The 14,401-nt window shown below is 45.8% G+C and overlaps 1 protein-coding gene across 1 annotated transcript in view; it reads right to left on the bottom strand.

The window, feature by feature from the left end:
- The window catches only part of daam1a (dishevelled associated activator of morphogenesis 1a), a 148,561-nt gene extending 136,922 nt beyond the window's left edge, over positions 1-11,639 (bottom strand). Inside the window, exon 1 of the mRNA XM_063183601.1 lies at positions 11,541-11,639. The gene's annotated coding sequence lies outside the window, so the exon portion shown is untranslated. The remainder of the gene's footprint in view (positions 1-11,540) is intronic.
- Positions 11,640-14,401: the final 2,762 nt, after the last annotated feature.

The raw sequence follows: 14,401 nt of genomic DNA, 5'->3' as shown, positions 1-14,401 counted from the left end.
CAAGCAAGCAAGCAAGCAAGCAAGCAAGCAAGCAGGCAGGCAGTTGTGTGGTTTGTCTGGAGTAGGCCGAGACCGTGTGTTTGCATACCTTTGTAACTGTGTGTGTGAGAGAGAAAGCGGGAGAGAGAGAGAGAGAGAGAGAATGTCTATTTGTGTGTGCGTGTGTGCGTGTGTGCGTGTGTGTGTGTGTGTGTGTGTGTGTGTGTACAGTGAGGTTAAAGAAGGGGGGCTGAATATAAAACCACACAATTGCCCCACATCACACCACCCTGTGGAGAAAAAAAAACCCTGGGCCTTGGTGACAACCCACCCCTATGGCTGCTGCTATTCTGTTGTCATAGCAACGGCGGCTTATTCCCGGAAAGGGCATGGTAAGGTGCGGGTGACAAAGTCATCTGACCGCAGCAGACCAGGAGACGTACTAATCTCAAGCAAAAATCCAAAACATTAAACATGGTCAACAACCTAGCAGCCATGGTAGCTAAGGCAAGAGCACACAGAAGAGACTGGAAATGTACTGACATAAAACGCACACATACACAGAGAGCTGTCTCATAATGACAATACAGAGGGCTGACTCAATCTTTCTCTCTTTCTGTATGACCAGACAGATGAACTGATATGACACACACACACACACACACACACACACACACACACACACACACACACACACACACACACACACACACACACACACACACACACACACACACACACACACACACACACACACACACACACACTGATGATGAACGAAGGGAGGGAAATCATTAATTGTGAAACATGGTAGACATTGTATGAAGCACACTGCACTTTGGTACTGAATACTGCACTTAACTGTGTTTATGTTGGGGTTTTTTGTCAACCTGTCTTTTTGTCCTATAGAGGGAGGGGAGGAAAGGGGGGGTCGTCGTGTTTGTCTATTGTGTTCTTGTTTATTGTAATGTCTTTGTAATTGTATCAGATGCACTGAAAATGGCACAGAACAAATTTCCGAAAGGACAAATAAAATAATCTATCTATCTATAAAAAACAAAGAGAAAAACAAAGAGAAAAACAAAGACAAGTGACTGTTGCTCACTTATCATCATGCCCAAAAACATAAAATAAGTCTCAAGATAAAGAACACACACACACACACACACACACACACACACACACACACACACACACACACACACACACACACACACACACACACACACACACACACACACACACACACACACACACACGCACACACTTGACAAAACCATAAAATATGTCGAGCAAGAAAAGAAAGAACACACAGACAGTTAGACTAATGAGAGTGTCCCTTTTCCTGCCCACCCACCCTGCGCCACGGTACACCGCCTACTGTCACCGTGATCAAAGGCCATTACATTTGCCACTGCAACCCCCAAACACACACACACACACACACACACACACACACACACACACACACACACACACACACACACACACACACACACACACACACACACACACACACACACACACACACACAATCTCCGGAGAGTGAGCCAGTTTTCAAAAACGCAACTCTCAGAAGTCAGACAGGTCGTTTTTCAAAAGGGAAGGAAGAAAATTAAATCAAGTTCTACAGCAACCTGACAAAGCGAGAGAGAGAGAGAGAGAGAGAGAGAGAGAGAGAGAGAGAGAGAGAGAGAGATAAAGCAAGGAAGGAACTGGTTCAGAAACTAAGCGAGAAGGCAGCTATGTTGAGTGTGTCACACAGAATGAACAAAACACACAGGAATGCCACCCGATTGGCTCTTGTTGTCAGCGCTGACATCGGTGACATCACAATGCGAGTGTGTCACCATGGGAGAGCGGAGCGGAGCGGAGGAGAGGAGAGGGGACAAGGTGACAGTGTGGGAACAGACATCAGCTGGGCAAGTACAATATTGGGTTTCAGCAACACATTAGGCCTTCATTGATCTGTGGTAGTGGGAGGGAGGCAGGCAGCGGAAAAAGGCAAACCATGGATCCATTTGTGCGTGCGTGCGTGCGTGTGTGTGTGTGTGTGTGTGTGTGTGTGTGTGCGTGTGTGTCTGTACGTGTGTGTGTGTGTGTGTGTGTGTGTGTGCGTGTGCGTGTGCGTGTGCGTGTGCGTGTGCGTGTGTGTGTGTGTGTGTGTGTGTGTGTGTGTGCTTGGTTCTTCTTCTGCCATCTGAAAGCCATCACATCACATGTGCTGCAACAGGGCTGGGATCTGCAGTGTTCAACCAGAGATTCTTTAAGTATAGAGATATGCCAATGTAGTAGGTTGCTATGGGCACCTAACATGACCAGGTTCCGGTCTGCCTAAAGGGGCGTGTCATAATGCTCCTACAATGAATAGAACAGTCCTTAGGTCTGCCTAGGTCTGCCTAAGGGGGGCCATAATAGAACCAGGAAACAATGGGCCAATGGAACCTCTCTCTCTCTACTCTCTCTGGTTCAACCCCTCTCTCCACGTGCCCACATGACACGTTACATGATAACTACAGGCCCGGGCCAGGCCAACACTCCCTATTCATCTACAGTACACAACACACACACACAAGCACACAAGCACACACACACACACACATCCCAGATGCACAGGGACATTTACACAAATCCTATTTGTGCAAGCGTGGGAGACACACACACACACACACACACACACACACACACACACACACACAGACAAACAGATGCAGTCACGAATCTATACACACACACACAGGAGCTGTACCAATTCATCTCCACAACACACGCAAACACACAACAGGGGAACCATCAGAGAGGAGAGCGCTCCCCATCAAAGCCAGATGAGCACATCACTCCCTTCCCTCCTCGCCACATCAGCAGCAAGCACCCCCTAAAAATACTCTCTCTCTCTCTCTCTCTCTCCTGACCTTTTCAAAGAGGGAGTGAATGAAGGGATGGGTTGAAAAAAAAAGACAGAAAGGGGAGTGAGGGAATGCTCAATTGGCAAGGGAGGGCAGAGAGAGAGGATGAGAGAGAAAGAGAAAGAAGACAAAGAGAGAAGAACAGGGGAACAGGAGGTTTGCATTGGAGATGTTTGTGTCCTCGTCCTCTTCCAAATTGCCAGTGGTTGCAGAGGAGGCTCAGTGATGTCAGTGTGTGTGCATGCATGTGTGCGTGTGTGCGTGTGTGTGTGTGTGTGTGTGTGCGCGTGTGTGTGTGTGCTAACCACCTCACTTCACTTTACTTGGAAGTGATGCACAACATTCTCCAAGAACTGTATCCTCAATTGGAAAGGTTTGCAAAGTTAAAACAGGCTAAGCAACCTATTGCATTCAAATGCAACCAAGCGTGATGCAGCACTATCTGATGCAAAAGCGCACTAGCAAGTACAGCCCTACACCCATGAGTTCACATCAGCAAAGTTAGCTTTTGTGGACAAAGTGAGTTGCATATTGAGGAGAGGAGATGAGAGGAGAGGAGAGGAGAGGAGAGGAGAGGAGAGAGTGGGTGTTGGGCTCAAGTACTATATAGTTGCTTACTGTTGTTATCACTTCAATTACAGCAGAGGCTGAGGAAATAGAGGAGAGGGTCCGTGGGAGAAAGAAACGTATGACCCCCCCCCCCCCCCCCCCCCCCCCCCCCCAAACCATATACTCCTCTCTCTTGTCTTCTCTCCTCCTACTCACTTCTCTCAAGATTTCTGTCTCTTGATCATTCTCTTTCTCTCTTTCTCTTCTTCCTTCTCCTCTTCCCCTGTTTGTTTCTGCCCCTATTATGCACTTACTTTTCTACCCCTCTCTGCAATTCTTCCACTCCCTCTACAACTCTCCCCTGCTCCATCCCCTCAGTCAATCTTTCTCTCACTACCTCTCCGTTTCCCTCTCCCCTTTACAGTCCTCATTTATCCGCCTCTGTGTCTTTCAATCTTATTCTCAGCAACGTCTTTCTCTCACTCCTCTCCCCTGCCTCTTTCTGTCTCTCTGTACCTCTTCCTCATCCATTCTCTCGCTTGTCCTCCCACCTTCTCCACTCTGTTTCTGTCTATACCTCTCTCTCTCTCTCTCTCTCTCTCTCTCTCTCTCTCTCTCTCTCTCTCTCTCTCTCTCTCTCTCTCTCTCTCTCTCTCCCTCCCTCTCCCTCTCCCTCTCCCTCTCCCAGCCCCAGGGGAAGCAGAGCGAGAGGGGCCTGAGAGTAGATCAGAGAGGGTGAGCTCACAGCCCATTGTCCCCACTGCACAGGAGCTCGCTTGCAGGCAGCACCAGAATGCTGATTGCTCACAGCCACACAACTCTATTGTGGGGGGCTAGCGTGTGTACACACAGCACAGAACAGCACACACACATACAGTCACACACACACACACACACACACACACACACACACACACACACACACACACACACACACACACACACACACACACACACACACACAGCACAGCACAGCACAGCACAGCACAGCACAGCACAGGTGAAGCACAGCACAGCACACACAGCACAGCACACACACACACACACACACACACACACACACACACACACACACAGTCACACACAAACACACACACACAAAGTCACACACAAACACACACACAAAAAGTCACACACACACACACACACACACACACACACACACACACACACACACACACACACACACACACAAAGTCACACACAAACACACACACAGACGTCACAAAGTCACACACACACACACACACACAAAGTCACACACACACACACACACACACACACACACACACACACACACACACACACACACACACACACACACACACACACACACACACACACACACACACACACACACACACACACACACACGCCTGGGGTTTTGGCTGGCTGGGGCCTGGTGTTGGGGACAGGGGCAGGGCAAAGCAAGCATGATGGGATTGTACTGGCTTCAATTCCGAAAACATTTAAACCTTTAAAAGAGAGAGAGAGAGAGAGAGAGAGAGAGAGAGAGAACTAGAAAATATGAAAAGCCCCTGGTGGATGGAAACCCCTAGATGGGAGGGGATGAGGAGAGGAGAGGAGAGGAGAGGTGATTCAGCTGTGGTAGCAATGTTTTATGGACACCAGGCGCCATTGCATGCAAATTGTGCCACCTTAAATACCACCATGAGCATGCAAATAACTGTCTTTGTGCATAAAAATAAACGTTTCCAACATGTTACAATGCAACATAATAAGAAACACAGGACAGAGAGAGAGAGAGAGAGAGAGAGAGAGAGAGAGAGAGAGAGAGAGAGAGAGAGAGAGAGAGAGAGAGAGAGAAAGAAAGAGAGAGAGAGAGAGAGAGAGAGAGAGAGAAAGAGAGAGACAGAGACAGAGAAATAGTAGGAGAGGATGAGGTAGAGAGTGGGGGCGAGAATATGAGTGAGAGAAAGAGAGAAACACAAGCAGAAAGAGAGAGAGAGAAAGGGAGAGCGAGAGAGAAAGAGAGAGAGAGAGAGAGAGGCAGGATGAGACACAAAGTTCTCAGTGTTTTCATTTCCTTGTTGTCCAGCCCCTGTGTAGCCATTCCAGTTACTGATGGCCCAAGAGGAGCCAGCCTAGCTCGCGGAGGCCAGAGTGGAGACAACTCAGTTTCTCCCTCGCAACCTCCACATCAAACAAACAACATGCCATCCGCAATACATAACAGACACACCAAAGGCCTTGTGGCATATTACTCAAATGTGGGATGTCAAAACCTTGTATGATTTACCTCGTGCCCACACCTCGCCCTTAAGAAGCACATTCAGCCCAGCCGCCATAACAGCCGCCCATAAAAAAACAAGAATAGTCGTCGTTTCGGGGCTGCTGTATACATGATAAATAACGTCTATGGCTATTACACAAACTGTTTGAAAGCAGAGTTGGGGAGAGAGGTTTTTCAGACTGTATAAATACAACACCGCACATTCTGTAGTTAGCCGAAATAAATCTAGACGGTTGTTATTGTCAGCAAGCAAACGTGGACAGTGAGACAAACTGTGTGAATGATGGTGGAATTAGTCACGTTTCAAGTCCACGTCTCCATCTCCGAGGGGAGGTAAAAGATGCATCTGGACTCCAACAAGTGGCTGACCACTGTGTGTATACAACGTCTCTGAATCTGGAAAAAAAACATGCCTAAAGAACATACTGTACTGTACTTGTTGTGGTTTTGTTGAACACTGAAATATAACTGGAATACATCTACAGCTAAATCTGCTTGGCGTTGGTTCAAATGTTGTGTTTTGGTGCCTGGGGTACAGCGTGTCTCTTTGGTGCAGTCTTCAAAGGATGCCAGAGGCAGTAAGGCAAGGGTAGCGGAGAATGCATTTCGGAGTCCCAACAAGTGAATCTTCTGTACAGTAAAAAGTGCCATTCGAGAAATGAGGACAATGTTGGGGGTATTGGTCAGCCGGGCTAGTGGTCTGTGGGAGGGTCCATTGACCTAAAACATCATTGTAAAAATATATATTTTTTTAAAGTTAGAGCAAAAATCCTCATTGAAGTACACATTTTTTGTGGTGGTATTGGTTAGCCAGGCTAGTGGCCTGAGGAAGGGTCCGTTGACCTAAAATGTCATTGAAAAAATATATATTTATAAAAGTTAGCGCAAAAATCCTCATTGAAGTGGACATTTTTTCACCTTTATTCTTTGTTCTAATTTGGGCTTTCTCCCAGGTCAGAGGCTTGGATGCCGGCGGGGCTTGAGAAGATCATGCAAGCACGGCAGGGGGGGGCAAATTACTGCTAGCTAGTTAGAGTGGAGAGAGCGAGCCAAGCGCTCCCACACTCTCTATCCTCCCTAACCAGAGTGGCTGCCAAGCATAACACACCATCTGTCAACGACTGCAGGGTAACGAAGAACCCAATCAATCACACTCAAAACGAAACATATCTCTCGCTCTCCCTTAGTCAGTCTTTTTATCCATCTCTCTCACACACACCATCTCTCTCATCCTCCCCTTCTCTCTCTCCCTCTCTCTTTCTTCTTGTCCATCTCTCTCTCACACACACACACCCACTCTCTATATCTGTCTCTCCCTCTCTCTCTCTCTCTCTCTCTCTCTCTCTCTCTCTCTCTCTCTCTCTCTCTTCGGATACCAAAAAAAGAACACGTGTCCAGTATCGGTTTCATTCGGCAGGAAGTCCCGGTGTGTTTTTTTGGCACGATGCAGGTCTACATTCTCCTGACTTGACTGAGTTCCAGCCTCTGACCTCACCCTCACTAATTGGAGGCGTCTCCTACAACCCCTCATCACCACACACACACACATATACACACACACACACACACACACACACACACACACACACACACACACACACACACACACACACACACACACACACACACACACACACACACACACACACACACACACACATATACACACACACACACACACGCACACACAGATACCCCCACCACTTGTCATCGTTGCTGAATGCTTTGCTAATTGGGGCAAGATAAACGTAGCCTCGCATACATAAACATCATGGAGAGAGAGAGAGAGAGAGAGAGAGAGAGAGAGAGAGAGAGAGAGAGAGAGAGAGAGAGAGAGAGAGAGAGAGAGAGAGAGAGAGAGCATCCACACTCTTCTTTTTTCTCTCCTTCTGTCCACTCCTATCCACTCAATCACTCACTTTCTCACACTCACAGAACGTACAAAAAAAAACTGCAGTCCGGGTGCGTCAGCCAAGGAGGCCCCAAGACTTGGTTGACAGTGGTGAAATGAGATGAAATGAAAGCCAGCATTGAAGAGGAGGTATCCTAGGAGATGTGCAACGGGGTAGGGGTGTGTTTGGGGGTTGGGAGAGGGGGGGGGGGGGGGTTGCTGACTAGGAGATGTGCCTGGGGATAGGGGGCGTGTATGGGGGTTAGGGTCAGACAGTCTAGTGCTCTAGTGCAGGTGTCACCAATGTTGTGCCCACAGGCGCCAGGTAGCCCTCCAGGAGCTTCTGAGGTGCCCACCAACGATGTTAATAAACAGTGACGACTACCATATTTTAGTCACAGTTAATGCTTTTCTTGATTTAAATATGAGATTATTTATTCTTTATAACCTACAAGTAAATTATCATTCAATAATAGTGTGTTTTGAGAATGATGCCAAGACATCAGTAGAGGATTTTGAACAAAAGTAGCCCTCGGGTAGTCCTCAGAAGCCCTCGGGTAGCCCTTGGTAGCCCTCAGTTAGTCCTTGGTAGCCCTCAGACCCAGAAAGGTTTGGGACCCCTGCTCTAGTCCATCAGGTGATGGAAGTGCTCCTGACACACAGAGCCACATGCTGTAACCAACCATTGGCAGTCTAGTGCAGTGATTCCCAACCAGGGGTACGTGGACCACTAGGGGTACTCGAGCATACTTCAGGAGGGCACGTGGAAACTATTAATAGGCCTAACATATGTATGAACTACATACACATATGAATATTTGTTGCATTATGGAACTCAGAAATCAGCATGAAATTACAAAGACACCAAGATAGGTGTGGAAGAAGAATAAAAAAAACTTAGACTGCCTATACACAACACCAGCCATGCCATGAGTATACAGTCAGATTCATGGGAGACTAGAGATAAGGCTTGGGGAAGCCATTTCAAACTGCTCTTTCGGGTATTTCCAAGTACCGATATGCTGTGCTTTTCAACACCGTGGCCTCCTACAGGTTACAATGAGACATACCAGTCAGTTTGCCTAGGTGAAATAGTGCGACTGATACAAAAAAAAACCTGGGATTGTACATTGGAATGTTATAATGTACTCTCATTGAAAGAAACATTCTTGCATTCCATAGGGAATGCTGAAACAAAAACACAACGTAGCAATGCACTAAATTCGTCATTGAGGTCATGCTAGTGATCGTATAAGTGATGATCCAAACTGGCCATATCAACTGACACAAAGTGTGGCCTGTATACAGTATGACACACATATTGATACACCAGGAAACCATCGTGTCAATAAAAAATTGGTGTATGGAAAGTTGGATGCTGCCCAAGCCTACTAGGAACACACACACACACACACACACACACACACACACACACACACACACACACACACACACACACACACACACACACACACACACACACACACACACACACACACACACACACACACACACACACACACACTAATCCTCATCATCATCACTAGATCTGAACATCATGCAAACGGACAACATGGCATGATCAACAGTGAATAGAACTGAGAACATCCAACCAACAATGATTTTCCATCACCATCGTCGTCATCATCATCATCCCCACATCCCCATCGTCCCTCATAGGGACTCCAGAATTTCCACTATTACAGTGATGGAGAGCGTATGAAAGACGAGGGGTGTACTGTGCACCGTGCACTGTGTACTGTGCGCACACTGAGGCTCTATGGATGGAATGACATAGCACACATACAAGCTATACATGTTGAGGCTTAATATAGACCAACACTGGCTCAGGAGAGGAGAGGAGAGGAGAGGAGAGGAGAGGGGAGGAGAGGAGAGGAGAGGAGAGGAGATGAGCTGAACAACCAATGAATCCCAGTTCAATTCCATCCCCTGTGAATTTGGTTGGTCGAAATGGACAAGGAGCCCCCAAAATTGCTGGCCCTTCATTTTTGCGGCCTTCCGCCTTCTGCCATAAGCTTAAGTGGACTATAAGTGCATCTACATGAGTGAATGTAAGGCACTAAGTTGTGAAGTGCTTCAAATGGGTTATTCTGCTGATTGTGTGAAAGCCAAGCAGCACAACAATGCAGTCCATTTAAAACTGGAAAACAGCCATAATCTCAACTAATGCATTTGTGCTTTTGGTGCAAACAGGGTTGGTATACAGCCATGCCTTAAGTTAAAACCTAAAGAGATCCCTACGCTACAAGTCTTTGAGTTTGAGCACATAGGCCTCAATTACCACCGCAAATCCACACTTACTGCCTAAAGCGCGCCTCTTAGTGACATTAATTTGCTGGATTAGAGCGATTCGGCATGCCAGCAGTTGTAATGGTGTGACATAAGGCAGCTTACTGACCACCAGCAGCAACTGCACTTCACCTATACATTTAATTCACTGGTCTTTTCCACATGCATTTTAACACACATGTCCACAGAAATACACACACACACACACACACACACACACACACACACACACACACACACACACACACACACACACACACACACACACACACACACACACACACACACGTGCGTGCACACACACACACACACGCACGCACGTGCACACACACGCACACAAACACACCATAGCTGCTGAAATTGCAATAAATGTAATCAATCAATCAATCAATCAATCAATCAATCAATCACTCTCACGCACACACACACACACACACACACACACACACACACACACACACACACACACAATTAATCAAACAAACAATAAACACCCAATAAAATAAATAAAGAGGGTCATTTGTGCTGTAATTTGGTGTCATTTGTAAGCCTAATGTGTATGCAAAAGCATACCAAAGTTATCACAAGGCAAGGCAGAGCAACTACAGTACACTGAAGCATGAACCTTTTCATTCATATGCAGCGGAGGTACCGCTGGCCATGAGCAGAGAACAGTGTCATCCAATACACAGCTCTGCGAAGCAAAACACTATTTCCATTATTTAGAAGCTGAATGACGACAGCCTAAATCGTCTGTGGGTATGTATGCTAGTAATTTAATGTGGTTGCTCGTGCCCCCAAATACTTTGCTATTCCCATATCTAAATTATAGGCCGGGGAGAAGGATTTTTCTGCAAGGAGATAGCATATCTTCTGGGGGGAAATGTGGAACCAATAACCACATGAAGAAATACATTATTATGACAAACATTCCCTTTAGCACGCTGCTGTCTCTGTTATGTTAAGAATGTTATCAATATAAAGCTATAGTATGGCTATATGCTATATGCGCGCATTCAGATGCTTTTACGCAGGCGTCAAGTAAAGTGTTACCGATTTTACTACTACTGTACAGTAGGTGGGCTACAATGTAGCAGTGCTCGATCAATCATTACACATATTTGTATATTGAAGGGCATTTTACATTGGCGATAATAACAGAATGCGTTTGATTCGGCATATGATCTACAACGAATGATATTTTTGACCAATACTGTCTGTATCATGAGAACTGCATTCGCCGATGTCACCCAGTTTTGCAGTCTCGCTCTAATGTCGCGATTGTAACACACCGGACCGGCTTTGCCACAAACTAAAATATAGGTTACTGTAGCTACACAAGAATGCATCAGAAAAACGAAAGTGGCGAGTCCAGTGGAACGAGCCGAGCTCATGGACTGTATCATTCCGCACTATTCCAGCAAATGGTCATTGATGACACACATCCCACATTTTCAACCATACTCTGTGTCATGGACATTTTTTTTCATCAAAATGTCACACCCATACACCATATTCCGTGATATTCCAAGCCTAGACTTAAAAGGAGATGAGCGAGGAGAAAAACGAGGACAACCTCAATGTTTGCGCTTCAAAGCGTTTGATATCGCGTCCTATAGGTAGTCATCATATAGCGAGAGCGGAGGCTTACCTCGTAAACAGACCCATCATCTTGAGCCAGCTCGCTGTGGTCAATCTAGCGGTCGCATACCCCTTTAACACAATACTGTACGATTCGGCAGTTGCAGGTGACATCATTCCGTGTCAGAGAGCGGCAGTGCGCATGGACCCAGCGATTAGCACGAGCTTTGTGGGAAATGTAGTAGGTGTACTCTCGGTCAAGGGCCAGGCTACATGAATATGACTGTCATTACCCTTTTTTAGCAGTCTTTAGCGTGAAAATAAACAGTATTGCATCCAATTTGGCTGTGGGCATTCTGTAAATGTTGAATTATTTATTATAAAACCTACCCAGACGTCAAGTAGCTGACTAATTCAAATCATTGCCCAACTGAAAAAAAACACGGCCCATGACTAACGGAAAAATATAATAGTCTGTTTTCAGAGACTTTGCTGTTTTGACAAGAAGGCGTTAATAGTTCGAGACATGGTGCGGCGATGAACACTATTTTCCTTTCTGTTTGTGCAGCGCAAGTGGATGGCGAAAGGTTCAAAAGTTCATCGGTCACTGAGCACACACGGAGTCAGTCTAATAAAGAAAGTAATTCTGAAAACCCTCTTTTCCCCTAATGTGACAGTTATATTGCAGGGTGCCATAAGTACTGGCTGAAAGGGGGCTTTGAAAAAGTGATGTATAGGAGAACAGACACACGTGGGCATGATTTCCAAAGCTTGGGAAGGGATGCGCACGTCAGACGTTTGAAGACCCTTCACGCATATCCAAAAGTTCTTTCGGTCCAAGGCACGCCTGGAAAGCCCAGTGCAACAGCGGCACAAGGCCTCGTACAATTTCCTCTCACATAGGCCTCACATACAGAGATCCGAACAGGAAGGGATGGGTTGGAACTGGAGTTCCTCCTTGTGATGTTTTGAAGAAAAGTCACAGTCTTTGATAGAGTTGAAGGAGAGGATTGTGCACATCCCAGGGAAAGGTGCAGGACGAAGGTCAACTGTAGTTTTCTGAGTGAGGAGTCCGCACACTTAGAATCCTTTAGGATGTGTTTTATTTTTTCATGGCAGGAGAATCTGAAGAAGACTGTTGAGGTCGAAACGTTATCCTGCCATGAAAAAATAAAACACAACAAAAAGGATTCTAAGTGTGCTCTCTGAAAACTACACTCTTTGATAGACCCTAAAGTGTGTTCAAGGGGAGACTATTCTTCCTCCTCTGCAGTAAAACTAATGAAGTAAAATCAGGGCAGTTTCAAGTTATTTGGGGGGCTTAGGCAATGAGGGACTTGGGGCCCTGTTCCTCTCCAAACTATTGAGGACAGGCCCCTTCAATTTTGATACCAGCCAGTATCACAAAGGTATCATTGCTGTCAATTGAATACAAGTACATAACCAATCATTAAACAGGAGGGTACTTTCATGTGGGGGCCCTGGGCAATTGCCTAGTTTGCTTGCCTGGTTGTGCCAGGCCTTGAGTAAAATGAGAGGCATGCAAGCTACTGAGTGCTATATAGCCTACATCCTACTGTGTTCCCCTGATCCCTCTCATGCACAGTCATTTCCCCTAACATTTTAAAACTGTAATTAACTACTACATCCACACACTGCACTGTACTCAGCCGCCGGCAGCATTTTGAGAAAAAAAACTTGACAATTAGTCAAGAATGAGGTGGAAGAAGCTGTGCACATTTTTTCCAGTCTGGTGAGGAGGAAATTGTTATTGGGAAACCGGTCTTGTGTTTCTCATAAAGACCTGGCAGTGTCCTTCCTGCTGTTATGTAGCAGTACTATACTCAGGGGTTGTTGTTTTTTTGTTTTTTTAAAATATATTTTTTGGGTTTTTTTTAGACTTTATTAGTGACAGGACAGTTTGAGAGAGAGAGCGAGACAGGAAACATTTTTTTGGGAGAGAGAGAGATGGGGAAGGGTTGACAAAGGACCCAGGCCGGAATCGAACCCGGGTCGGCCGCATAGCAGACGAGTGCCCTACCGTTAAGCCACGGTAGGGCCAGTACTATATTTGGGGTTGATAGCAAACCTACATACGTAGCTGACAATTACCTGATGTTCTTTCCTTTCCTCCAGACAGCCACCAATGACATGCATGACATCGGTACAGCCAACTCAAACGTCTCATCAACTGTCATAATATTGGGACAGTCTAATATTTATGTGTATAAATACTTATAGGTACACTGTGTAAGATTTTTAGTTGTTTATTTCCAGTATTCATTATAGCTGGAAAAATGGCACTTTTCATACATGAATTTCCAGAAATAGCCATTTTTAGCTACAAAAATGACTTGGGTCACACTAGAAAATATTAGTTTATTACATAGTAAACTTTTATGAAACGATCAAATTTGGCAATAGGCAACCCAGTTTCAATGAACAGCATAATTGCAGTACCTTTTTTTTTTTTACCATTTCCTGCACAGTGTACCTTTAAGTTCCATCACCAGACAGTCTGAGTATGATTGCAATTTTGAAAGACCAGGATGAGTGTCGTCTTTTGACAGTCAGAGGGTTCAATTGGTGTTTTCTGGGATTGTGTGTCCTCCGTGTCCACAAAGTAGGCTATCAGTCAGGAACTTCAGTCTTCAGGTCAATACACGGTTGATTAAATAAATACACACAGAATAGGCTACATTTCGCATTTCATTTCATTGCAATTGAAACCTATTTTCGTTTTCTCCTCCATGTCTGCCTCTTTTCCTCTTCCTGCCTCCAGCTCCAGCCCTCCCACACTCTTACCCCCACCTCCGTCACTCTTTGTCTTTGTTGAATCTCACTTCAAAACTTCAAACCCAGCCTCAAATGGTGTACTGAAAGCTTTTTTTTGTAGCAAACTGGTCTAAGCGGTGCTAATTTAGGAGGCCA

This window comes from Engraulis encrasicolus, chromosome 19, assembly GCF_034702125.1.
Source record: "Engraulis encrasicolus isolate BLACKSEA-1 chromosome 19, IST_EnEncr_1.0, whole genome shotgun sequence".
NCBI lineage: Eukaryota > Metazoa > Chordata > Actinopteri > Clupeiformes > Engraulidae > Engraulis > Engraulis encrasicolus.
This window is presented reverse-complemented; position numbering and strand designations above follow the sequence as displayed.